Source organism: Rattus rattus, chromosome 7 (genome assembly GCF_011064425.1).
Source record: "Rattus rattus isolate New Zealand chromosome 7, Rrattus_CSIRO_v1, whole genome shotgun sequence".
Taxonomy (NCBI): Eukaryota; Metazoa; Chordata; class Mammalia; order Rodentia; family Muridae; genus Rattus; species Rattus rattus.
Window position 1 is genome coordinate 122,287,767 of NC_046160.1, and position 12,140 is coordinate 122,299,906.

Genomic DNA, 12,140 nt, shown 5'->3' on the forward strand with positions numbered 1-12,140 from the left:
GGCCTCTATCTGTTGTAGGATTGGTAAAGATCTTTTCCTAATCTGTTGGTTGTCATTTTGTCCTAACAACAGTGTCTTTGCCTTCCAAAAGCTTTGTAGTTTTATCAGATCCCATTTGTTGATTCTTGGTCTTAGAGCAAAAGTCATTGGTGTTTTGTTCAGGAAATTTTCTCCAGTGCCCATGTGTTCGAGACTCTTCACCACTTTTTCTTGTATTAGTTTGAGTGTATCTGGTTTGATGTGGAGGTCCTTGATCCACTTGGACTTAAGCTTTGTACAGGGTGATAAGCATGGATCGATCTGCATTCTTCTACATGCTGACCACTAGTTGAACTAGCAACATTTGCTGAAAATTCTATCCTTTTTTCCATTGGATTGTTTTGGCATCTTTTTCAAAAATCAAGTGACCATAGGTATGTGGGTTCATTTCTGGGACTTCAATTCTATTCGACTGGTCTATCTGCCTGTCCTTATATCAATACCATATAGTTTTTATCACTATTGCTCTGTAATACTGCTTTAGTTCAGAGATAGTGATTCCCCTAGAAGTCCATTTAATTCTGAGGATAGTTTTACCTATCCTGGGTTTTTCATTAATCCAGATAGATTTGCAAATTGTTCTGTCTAACTCTCTGAAGAATTGGATTGGTATTTTGATGTGCATCCTTTGAATCTGTAGATTGCTTATGGTAAAATGGCCATTTTTACTGTAATAATACTGCCAATCAATGAGCATGATAGATCTTTCCATCTTCTGAGATCTTCTTCAATTTCTTTCTTCAGAGGCGTGAAGTTCTTATAATACAGATCTTTCACTTGCTAGGTTAAAGTCACACCGAGTTATTTTATATTATTTGGGACTATTTCGAAGGGTGTCATTTCCCTTATTTCTTTCTCAGCTTGTTTCTCTTTTGTGCAGAGGAAGGCTACTGATTTATTTGAGTTAATTTTATACCCAGCTACTTCGCTGAAGGTGTTTATCAGTTTTAGTAGTTCTCTGGTAGAACTTTTGGGATCACTTAACTATACTATCATATCATCTGCAAATAGTGATAATTTGAAATCTTCCTTTACACATATACATACATAGATAGATCAAACACATTCACCCATTGAGTAGATGGAGCAAAACTTCATACAATGTATATACATGAATCTTCACACATGTGTGGTGAAGGGAGCAAACTCAATAACTTTATTTCCATGTCACCTAGCCCATCAAACACAATTTATACATGCCAACAAAATCTTTCAGTAGTATTGAAATTAAATGTGAATACATTCAATTTTTAATCTAATAATGATTATGCAAAAAGAGTATGTTCTCTAATACGTTTAACATGAATAAAGCATTATGTAGTACAGGTAGAACAAAACAAATAATTCCAAACAATCTACATGCATGCATAACTAAGCAACTTTTCATAATTAACAAAATGTTAGCAAGCTAGATAAATTTTGCCAGCCATTTTTTTCTTAATAATCTTATGAAAATTCTTAAAAGAATGACAAAATTTAAACTTTCATATATAAAGTCAGTCACTTCTGCTTTATATCCTCAGAATGTGTATGTACTCATCAGCATTTTTATTAAAACATATTAGGAAACTTAAGAGAAAATTAAATACAAGAAATTAATCATCCCCAGCCTAGCCTCTGTAAGTGTCATATCAGCCAAGGGTATTTAGGATGTCATTGTTCTTGTTCCCTGACCTCAAAAACTTTTTTTTCATCTTTATTAACTTGGGTATTTTTTATTTACATTTCAATTGTTATTCCCTTTCCCAGTTTCCAGGACAACATCCCCCTCACTCCTCCCCCTCCCCTTCTATATGGGTGTTCCCCTCTCCTTCTTACCCCCATTACTCCCCTCCCCCCAACAATCACCTTCAGTGGGGATTCAGTCTTGGCTGGACCAAGTGCTTACTCTTCCACTGGTGCTCTTACTAAGCTATTCTTTGCTACCTATGCAGTTGGAGCCCAGGGGCAGTCCATATATAGTCTTTGGGTAGTGGCTTAGTCCCTGGAAGCTCTGGTTGGTTAGGAGTATGTCCTTAACTTCAAATTGTTCTATAAGGTTTTCTACATCAATGACACTAGTAAAACTATCCATAACATAACTCCACATTTTTTTCAAATACTTTCTAAGAAAGATAGTCATTGATACCTATGTACAATTTTAAGTTCTTTCCTAGATTGATAGTGACTGAATCATTAATCTGCTCCAATAGCAATGTGTGAATGCGAAGAAACACTCTTGTTTTAACTGCCAGTGATACTGCCCAGTTATGGTGCAAAAGAGCTTTGAGAATTACCATAAAATTCTTAGATCAAAAAGAATATGAAGATTGTGAATACGAAAAGCATAGGATTGAGCCATAGCAGCATGAAGCCTGAATTACAAGTAGTCTTTCCTGCATGAAGCCTGAATTACAAGTAGTCTTTCCTGCTCCTCTAAGCTCCCTATTTTGTGTCTTTCCTGTACAAGATCATAATTATTTTTAAATTGTCCCTTAAAATAATAACACATCTATAATTTATAAAATCACCAAAACTATCTACCCCAAAATAAGGGATTTGTACAACAGTCTTGTTAAAATTGCTTCCTGCATAATTGGAGTGGAAATTTTCTGTGTTAGGTGCAAAAGGAAATTGGAAAAATGGTAAGTCAAAATATTTTGCATTCCCTAATTTTTAATCCAGTTCTAAGGTGTTAAGAAATTGCACGGCTTAATTGAAGTCTTGACTGGAAGACTCTGAAAGGCTGGATGATCCAAGGTCATCGGAATTTAGCATCACTCTGTGAAACTGTTCTAACAGTAAGTCGTTGGAAACAGCATCACTTGAGCCAGAATCATGCAAGGGGCTGGAACAGCAGATCATCATACCATCTCCAAGTGTATATTCTGTTGTTTATGCCTTTTTGGGGTTTCATTCTTTGATATGTACACTTTACAACCAAAGTTTAGTTCTATAAACATATTTGCATGGAATGGGCAAGCTGCACCAATCAGCTAAGGATGGACTTTTGATCCTTGTCTCAGGGGGCTAAAGGCTTGCTTCGATGTTAGTTTGATCATATAAGGAAATTGGAGTATAAGTCTTCCTTAATGTTGTATGAAAGGATGAAATGATGAATCTCGAGGATATTGTGTCCAATAAGAACCAAAGGCTATGTAAAGTAGAAGTTCAGGAGAGAGATATTTTTAGGTCTCAGCCAGTTTCAGGACTGTTTCCATGTAGATGAAGTGGCAAACCATGCTACCTGTACTGTTCGTTCTTATTTCTTTCTTCCTGTCTGCAGCCATGGTTTTCAGTTGCTATTACCCTGTCCCATACCTATTTCTACCTCCTACAGAGCCCACTATGCCCCACCACAACTCTAATTCCTTTATTTTTTACATATATTCCTGCATTATTTTTTTTTCTGGGTCTGAGTTGCCTCACTTAGCATGTTATCCCTTTCTGGGTTCCATTAATTTACCTGAAATATTCATGATTTCATTTATTTCTTTGCTTTTATTGAATTTTTTCTTTCTTTACATTTCTTGTAATATGGACATCATTTTTATTCATTTGATCTGTTTCTATACAGAATGCAGAGAACACATCTTAAAATAATATAGAGGAAATAAAATAAAGTCAGTGATTGTTGAACATTTGAATGTGATATTGGCTCTCTGTCTCAGAGTCTATTGACAATAGCCAACTCAGGACTTAGGGACATTTCAAATGGTATCCCCTTTCCCTGATTTCCCTCTAGAAACCTATTATCACATATCCTTCCCTTGCTTCTGTGATGTTGCTTCCCACTAACACACCTATTCTGACCTGACTCCCAACCCTGACCTTTCCCTACACGGACACATCAAGGCTTCAAAGAACCAAGAATGTCTCCTCCCACTGATGCCTTACAAGGCCATCCTCTTCTACATATATGACTAGAGACATGGGTTGCTCCATGTGTACTCTTTGGTTGGTTCTTTAGTCCTTGGGAGCTCTGGGGAGTTGGATTGATTAATATTGCTGTTCTTCCTATGGGGTTTCAAAATCCTGCAGCTCCTTCTGTCCTTTTTATAACTCTTCTTTTGGGGACTCCATTCTGAATCCAATGGTTGTCTGGTAGCCTCTATCTGTGTATTTGTCAGGCTCTGGCAGAGCCCCTCTGGAGACAGCAATATCAAGTAGGTTTCAGCATTCACTTCTTGACATCCACAATATTCACTGGGTATGGTGGTTGTCTATGGTATGGATCCCAAGGTCAACAGTTTCTAAAGGGTATTTTCTTCAGTCCCTGCTCCACCATTTTATGTGGTTGTAGTTCATCCTGTGAGTATTGTTTCCTCTTCTAAAGAAGGACTTAAGCATTCATGTTTTGGCTTACCTTCTTCTTGAGCTCCATATGGAATGTACATTGTATCTTGGGTATTCCAAAGTTTTGGGCATATATCCACACATCAGTGATTGCATATTAGTGTGCTTTTTTGTGATATGTTTAGCTCACTCAGAATATTACCTAGTTCCATCCATTTGCTGAGAATTTAATGTAGCAATAGTTGTAATAGCTCCATTGTGTAAACGTACCATATTTTCTGTGTCCAATCCTCTGTGGAAAAACATCTGGTTTCTTTCCAGCTCATAGCTATTGAAATAAGGCTGCTATGAAAATAGTGGAGCATATTTTCTTGTTATATGTTGGAGCATCATTTGGTGTATATGCCCAGGAGTGGTATAGCTGGGTCCTCAGAACGTACTATGTCCAATTTTCTGAGGAATCACTGGAATGTATTCCAGAGTGGTTGTAACAGCTTGCAATCCCCCAAACCAAACTTGAGAAGCGTTCCTCTTTTTTCACATCCTCACTTTCTTCTGCTATAGCCTGAGATTTTAGCCATTCTGACTGGTGTGAAGTGTAATAGCAGTGTGGTTTTGGTTTGCATTTTCCTAATGACTAAGGGTGTTGAAATTTTGTTGAGGTGCTGCAAAATCATTCAATATTCCTCAGTTGACAATTCTTTGTTTAGGTCTGTCCCCAATTTTAATTGGGTTATTTGACTCTAGGTAGTGTAATTATTTACTTCTTTGCATATATTGGATATTAGCCATTTATCAGATATCGGGTTAGTGAAAATCTTTTACAAATCAGTTAGTTGTCATTTTGTACGATTGACAGCATCATTTGCCATAAAGAAGTTTTGCAATTTTATGAGATTGCATATGTTGACACTTGATCTTAGAGCAAAAGTCATTGGTGTTCTCTACAGGAAATTTTCCCTCATGCCCATGTTGTGATGATGGATTTCCATATATCGAACCATCCCTACTTCACTAGGGTGAAGCTTACTTGATCATAATGGATGCTCATTTTTATGTGTTCTTGGATTCTGTTTGTATGAATTTTATTGATTAATTTTCATCAATATTTGTAATGAAAATAGGTCTGAACTTCTCTTCCTATTTTGGTTCTTTGTGTGATTTAGATACAAGCATAATTGTGACTTCACAGAATGAACTGGTGTAGTGTTCCTTCTATTTCTATTTTGTGGAAGAGTTTGATAGGTATTGCTCTTAGGTCGTCTTTGAAGGTCTCATAGATTTCTGCACTAAACATATCTGGTCATGGGATTTTTTGGGGGGAGTTGGGGGATTTTAATGACTACTTCTATTACTTTATGGGATATGGGACTGTTTAGATGGTTTATCTGAATGTGCTTTAACTTTAGTGCATGTATTTGTCTATAAAATTGTCCATTTAATCCAGATATTTCAGTTTTGTTGAATATAGCTTATGTAAGAGGATCTCATGATTTTTTGAGTTATGACAATTTATGTTTTAATGAATCCTATTTCATTACTGATTATGTTAATTTGGATAATAATTCCTGTGCTCTCTGGACAGTCTGGCTAATGCATTATATATCTTCTTGCTTTTCTCAAAGAAACAGTTCCTGGTTTTGTTGATTCTTTGTATTCTTCTTTATATTTTTGTATTTTAGATTTCATCTTTGAGTTTGATTATTTCTTACTGTCTACTGCTCTTGGGTATATTTATTTCATTTTGTTCTTGAGTTTTCAGTTGTGTTGTCAAGCTGCTAGAATATCCTCTCTGAAGTTTCTCTTTGGAATCACTCAGAGCTATGGTTCTTTTACTTAACACTGCTTTCGTTGTATTCTCAAATTTTGGATATATTGTGCATTGATTTTCATTATCTTTGAAAAAGTCTTTAATTTCTTTATTTCTTCAGTGATTAAGTTATCAGTGAGTAGATTATTGTTCAGCTGACGTGCATATGTGGGATTTCTGTCACTTTGGTGTTATTGAAGACAAGCCTTAGTCCATGTTGATAAATTAGGATACAGGGAATTCTGTTAATCTTCTTGTGGTATCTATTGAGTCTTGTTTTGTCACCAATTATTTGTTCAATTTTGGAGAAGGTACCATGAGGTGCTGAGGAAAAGCTACATTTTATTGTTTTGGTATGCAATGTTCTATAGATATCTGTTAATTCCATTTTGTTCGTAACTTTTTAGCTTCAATGTATTTATTTTATTTTCTACTTCTATGATCTATCCATTGCTGAGAGTGGGATGTTTAAGTATCCCATTGTTATTGTGTAAGGTGCAATGCATGCTTTGAGTTTCATAAAATCTCTTTTTATGAATATGTATTTCCTTGAATTTGGAGCATAGTAGTTCATAATTGAGAGTACTTTTTTTTATATTTTTCCTACGTTTTCCGTGTCATTACCTTTTTCGATAACTTTTAGTTGAAAGGTAATATTATTCAATATTAGAATGGCTATTTGACCTTGTTTCTTGGCACCATTTGCTTGGAAAATTTTCCCAGCCTTTTACTCTGAGGTAGTATCTGTTTTTGTCATTAAGGTGTGTTTCTTTCATGCAGAAAAATACTGGATCCTGTTCACATATTTAGTCAGTCAGTTTATCTGTATTTGTTGCGGAACTGATTCCATTAATGTTCAGAGATATTAAGGACCAATGATTGTTGGTTCCTGTTATTTTTGTTGTTAGATGTAGAATTTATTTCTGTATTTATCTTCTTTCTGGTTTGTTGAAAGAAGTATTTTTCTTTCTTTTTCCAGGATGTACTTTTCCCTCCTTTTGTTGGAATTTTCCATATATTACCATTTGTAGGGCTGGATTTGTGGTAAGACATTGTGCAATTCTTTTTTGTCATGGAATATCTTTTTTTATTCATGTATCTTACCTGAGAATTTTGCTGGATGTAATAGCCTAGGCTGGCATTTGTGTTCTCGTAGGGTCTCTGTGTAGGGTCTGTATGGCATATTCTCAGGGTCTTGTGACTTTACAAGTCTGTGTTGAGAAGTCTAGTGTATTTCTGACTGGATTTCCTTTATATTTTATATGGCATTTTCCCCTCACTACTTTTAATATTCTTTCATTGTTTTAGGCATTTGGTATTTTGATTTTTATGTGATGGAAGGAATTTTTATTTATGTCTGGTGTATGTGGCATTGTAGAGACTTTTGTATGTTCATTGGCCTCTTGTTCAGTAGATTAGAGAAATTTGCTTCTATAATTTTGTTGAAGATATTTACTGGCCCTTCAAGTTTGAATTCTTTGCTCTCTTCTATACCAGTTATCCTTGTTTTTTTTTTTTTTTTTTTTTTTTTTTTTCCAGAATTTCCTGGATGCTTGTGATTAAGGTTTTTCTTTTTTACATTTTCTTTAATTGTTGTGTCAATATTTTCTGTGGTATCTTCTGCTTCTGAGATTTCTCTTCAATCTCTTGTATTTTCTTGGTGATGCTTACATATATGACTCCTGATGCTTTTTTTCTGTTTCTGTCCAGGGTATTCTCTCTTTGTGATTTATTTGTGGTTTGATTCTAATTTTTAGATTCCTGACACCTTTTTTCAATTCCTTCCATCCTTTGCCTCCTACTTGGTTGAGTTTTCCTCTAACTATTTAAGGGATTTTTGTGTCTCCTCTTTAAGTGTTTCTACCTGATTTCCTGTGTCTTTATTTCTCTAAGGGAAATGTTTAATTCCTCATTAAAGACCTCTTTCATAATCATGATATGTTATTTTAAATCTAAATCTAGGCTTTCAGATGTGTTGGGATATACAATAATTGGTGTGGTGGGGGAGATGAGTTCTGATGATGGCAAGTAGTGTTGCTTATGTTCTCGCAATTGCCTATTGACATCTGGTTATATCTGATGTTAGTTGTTCTTGCTATCACTGACTGGGGCTTGTCCTTTCTGTGGGCCTCTGGTTCTGTGATCTCAGAAGTTAGATCACTCCTGGAAGATCAGCTCTTCATTGCAGATTTTGTGTTTGGAGGGTTTGTGGGACAGCCTTAGCTCTGGGTACAATAAGATACTGGAAGGAAGGGTCCTGTCCCAGGACACCCAGTGGCTCCTTCATGCGGGATGCTTCTGCTGGGTCTCTCTTTGGACAGTCAGCAGAGTGAAAATGGAGTTGCACCTGTGCTCTAGGAGTCAGAGCACCCATGGGAGACCAGGTCTCTGTGGTTAAGATTTTCCCAGAGGGCTGTGGGAAAGCCCTAGCTCTGGGTGCAGATGAATAACAGAAGTGTCCCATTCCAGGCTCCTACATGGATCCTTGCCCTGTGAACTCCTTGCAGGCCTCTCTGTTTTCAAATAGAAGGGTTTGGTCATATATTTGTTTTAACATTTGACACTCGAAAGAGTGAACTCTAAACTTTATTTTTGAGACATTTTCAATTTCTAAAGCTTATAGTTGTAAAGTTGAACAACCACCAAAAAGACATCAGATAGATAGTCCAGATACAACAATAAAATATCAAATATGTGTGCAAGTAAATCACTACTGACCTGTGTTCTATGTGTACTGAGTGTCTCCTGCAGGTAATGGGTATCTGAAATGGAGGTTTCTGACTATGTTCACAATAGAGTCTTTGCACTGTGCAGATGCACAGTAATACATGGCTGTGTCCTTAGTTTTCAGGTTATTCATTTGCAGGTAGAACATGCTTTTGAATCATCTCTGGAGGTTGTGAATCTGTCTTTCACTGAATCAGCATAATATGTTGCATAATTATAACTTTTACTTCTTACTGCAGCAACACATTCCAGACACTTTCCTAGAGACTGCCGGACCCAGCTCATGTCATAGGTAATGAAGGTGAGTCCAGAGGCTGCACATGAGAGTTTCAGTGACCCTTTAGGCTGCACCGATCCTCCACCAGACTCAACAAGCTGCACTTCACAATGCACACCTGCAAACAGAAAGAGTACTAATCAAAACAACAACAACAAAAAAAAAAAACTGTCACACATGCTAACTGTCATTCTCACATGTGACAACTCATGCATCCACTATTGTTTGTTATCCATAAATACCTTTAAAAAAGGCAATAATGAAAACCAGGCTCAGCTCCAACATTATTCTTAATGTTCTGTTGTCAGTGCAGAACACTGAATGGTAAGAAAGTGCTTGAATTTTCTGCCTGAATTTCAGGTCAGGGCTGGGCTAGTTTTAATGAGCAGGGGTGGGACTATTTGCATATCTTTCTGCTATTTCTAGGTTCTGCTTTGTGAGCCTTAGGTACAGCAACAAACAGTACAAATGTCTGAAAAGAAATGAAGTGACATTACCATGATTTTATAAAAATATTCATTATGTATTTAAAACCATATTTTCAAACTATTAATCAATAATTAATTATTTGTCCTTTTTAAAAATTAATTTACCTCTGAAATTTATGTGCATTTTTATTTTGACTATATGTGTGAGGATTTCATATTTCTTAGAGGGGACTTAGAGTAGAAGAGATTTCCAAGATTAAATGTGGATGATAGGAATTGGATGTGGGTTCTGTGGAAGACCAGGCCTCACCCTAACCATTTCTTCTAAAATGTGTATATAAAAAGGTTAGCATAGAGCCCCTTCACTCAATGACTCAATTTATAAATGCTTGTTCAAAATTGTCAATCTTTCCATAGTAAATAGCTTACTGAAAGTGAACATTACAATAATTTCGAATTTGCTGTTATGAGAATTTTAGGACAAAGAGAGTTTATCCACTTCCCTGAACACACTTGTTAGAGAACAGACAACGCTTATTTTAAAAAAAGATTGTTATTCCTGAACAAGTTTTAAAAGTGGCTTTGTTATATAACAGGAAGCCAGAGCTGTGAAGATAAAAGCAAATAGGAAACCCCAAAAGTCAGCAGGAAATGTGTGCTACCTCCAAACCTAATTTCTAAAAGAAAAACACAGTGCTGAGAACTATTCTGAAATATTGTATAGCTGGAAACCAAGGCAGCGACAATATCCTTTTAAGCAGAGTAATAAGTGGTAGTATCTGTACTACCCACTCTGATTATCTTGTAGTAATGTCTGATTGTTGAAGCTGTTTGAGTAAATTATGAGCCAGGTTTTCATGGAAGGGTTGTAATACTTAGCATCTTCCCTCCAAATGTATATCCGATAGTCCAGACCCTTTTCTGAGGACTTACAGAATCAGGTCCAACCCATGCTAGAAGTAATCAGTGATAAATCAGAGAAAATATAGGTCAGATTCAATAAGGACTGAAACATCTTGGAGAAAGATTCCTTCAGGTTAACCCAAGACAAGACAGCTATATAAGGAAAAAAATCAGAACAGAAGGTTGAAATAGGATGAGAAAAGAAAAGTTCATCTCTTACAAAGCATTCAATTGAAGGGACAATCAGCAGGAAGAATGTGGAAGTAATTCTGTCCATGGCTATACACGATTGAAAATCCAGGCCCAGCTTAGACTTTCAAACACAGGATCGGTTGAAGCCATCAGAGTTTTGCATTCCATTTTCAGGTGTTGACTCTGATCCCAGACTTAACTTTTATTAATTTAGGATGATTCATTTTTGTGATAGGAAAGACAGAAGATCTCACAAAAGTTCACTTATGATTCCTATGGAAAGTAGTTCTACATTGCAAGACCTAGGTATTTAGTATACAACAAATATCACAAGTGTTATATAAATATACTAAGGAAGATTATGTGCCATCTGCAGGTTGGCATTCGATAATTACATGGAAGAAAGTGATATTTCATTAACTTTACTGTCTCAGTTTTCTGTCTCATATTTGAAATTTCCATTTATTCTACATCAGTAGCTTCAACTTTATACTGCTCTCTGTTTCTGACCACTTTATAAACAGCATCAGATAACAAAACCTCTAGGCACAGTAAAATGGTTTTTCTGCACAGTTCTAACAGATGTTAAGCATCTGGGAGTAGGGCCTTGTGGGCAGAGGATGCTGGAAGTCTTCCCTTCCTGGAAATTATCTTTAATGCTTCAGAGATATTAATGCACAGAGAATTCTTCTTTGTTCTTGTTCACATGGATGTTGTAGAACTTAGAAAGAATATGAATCACATATCTTTGGACAGTGTTCATTTTGAGTTTTTGAAATAAACATGACTGTATATAGGGAAAGAATTTTGACAAAACTGCTGATTTCATTAAACAAAGTTACACAAAAAATAGACACAATTTTATGATTAAAACATTTTCATATTTTCAAAAATTTAACAGATAATGATATCAAGATGTGTCTCAATCATGAACATCCATGTACCACAGCATTGTAGCAACATTGTAATAAAGTAATCTAAATACAGAATGGGGCAGGTCAGTTGATTAAACAGAATGCTTAGGGTATGGTATGTATGAATACATGCACTAAAGCAAGGCTTACATTTTTTGTAAGTTTAAAGAGTTGCAATGTCATTTCATCTACGATTAAATTAGGCACGTTGAGATAGAATAACACTTGACATGTAATCCATGAGATTCAAATGTCATCACAAATATCCTCAATAAAGAAAGGATAATAATATTAAGGTTCTACAAGTGGCAAATAATCCTGGAATGGATAGCGTTGATATCTTTTTAGCTACTTTATGACTTATTATATCTTTACATACCTTTCAAACTTTATTGTAACCTGGTCATTTCCAATACATCAACAATAAATAATAGAAAAAGAAGGTTAGATGAGAAAGGAGAAATAGATTTCTTTAGGCTATGAACTTTCATGTTGATACAGATTGTAAGGTTCTTGCAGCAAGTCCAATATTCATATTTATAATATTTTCTTCTTCTAATCTCATTGCTCATTAT

At 35.6% G+C, this 12,140-nt stretch overlaps 1 pseudogene; it reads right to left on the reverse strand.

Moving 5' to 3' along the window:
• Nucleotides 1-8,849: 8,849 nt before the first annotated feature.
• On the reverse strand, nucleotides 8,850-9,413 carry LOC116906249 (annotated as a pseudogene).
• Nucleotides 9,414-12,140: the final 2,727 nt, after the last annotated feature.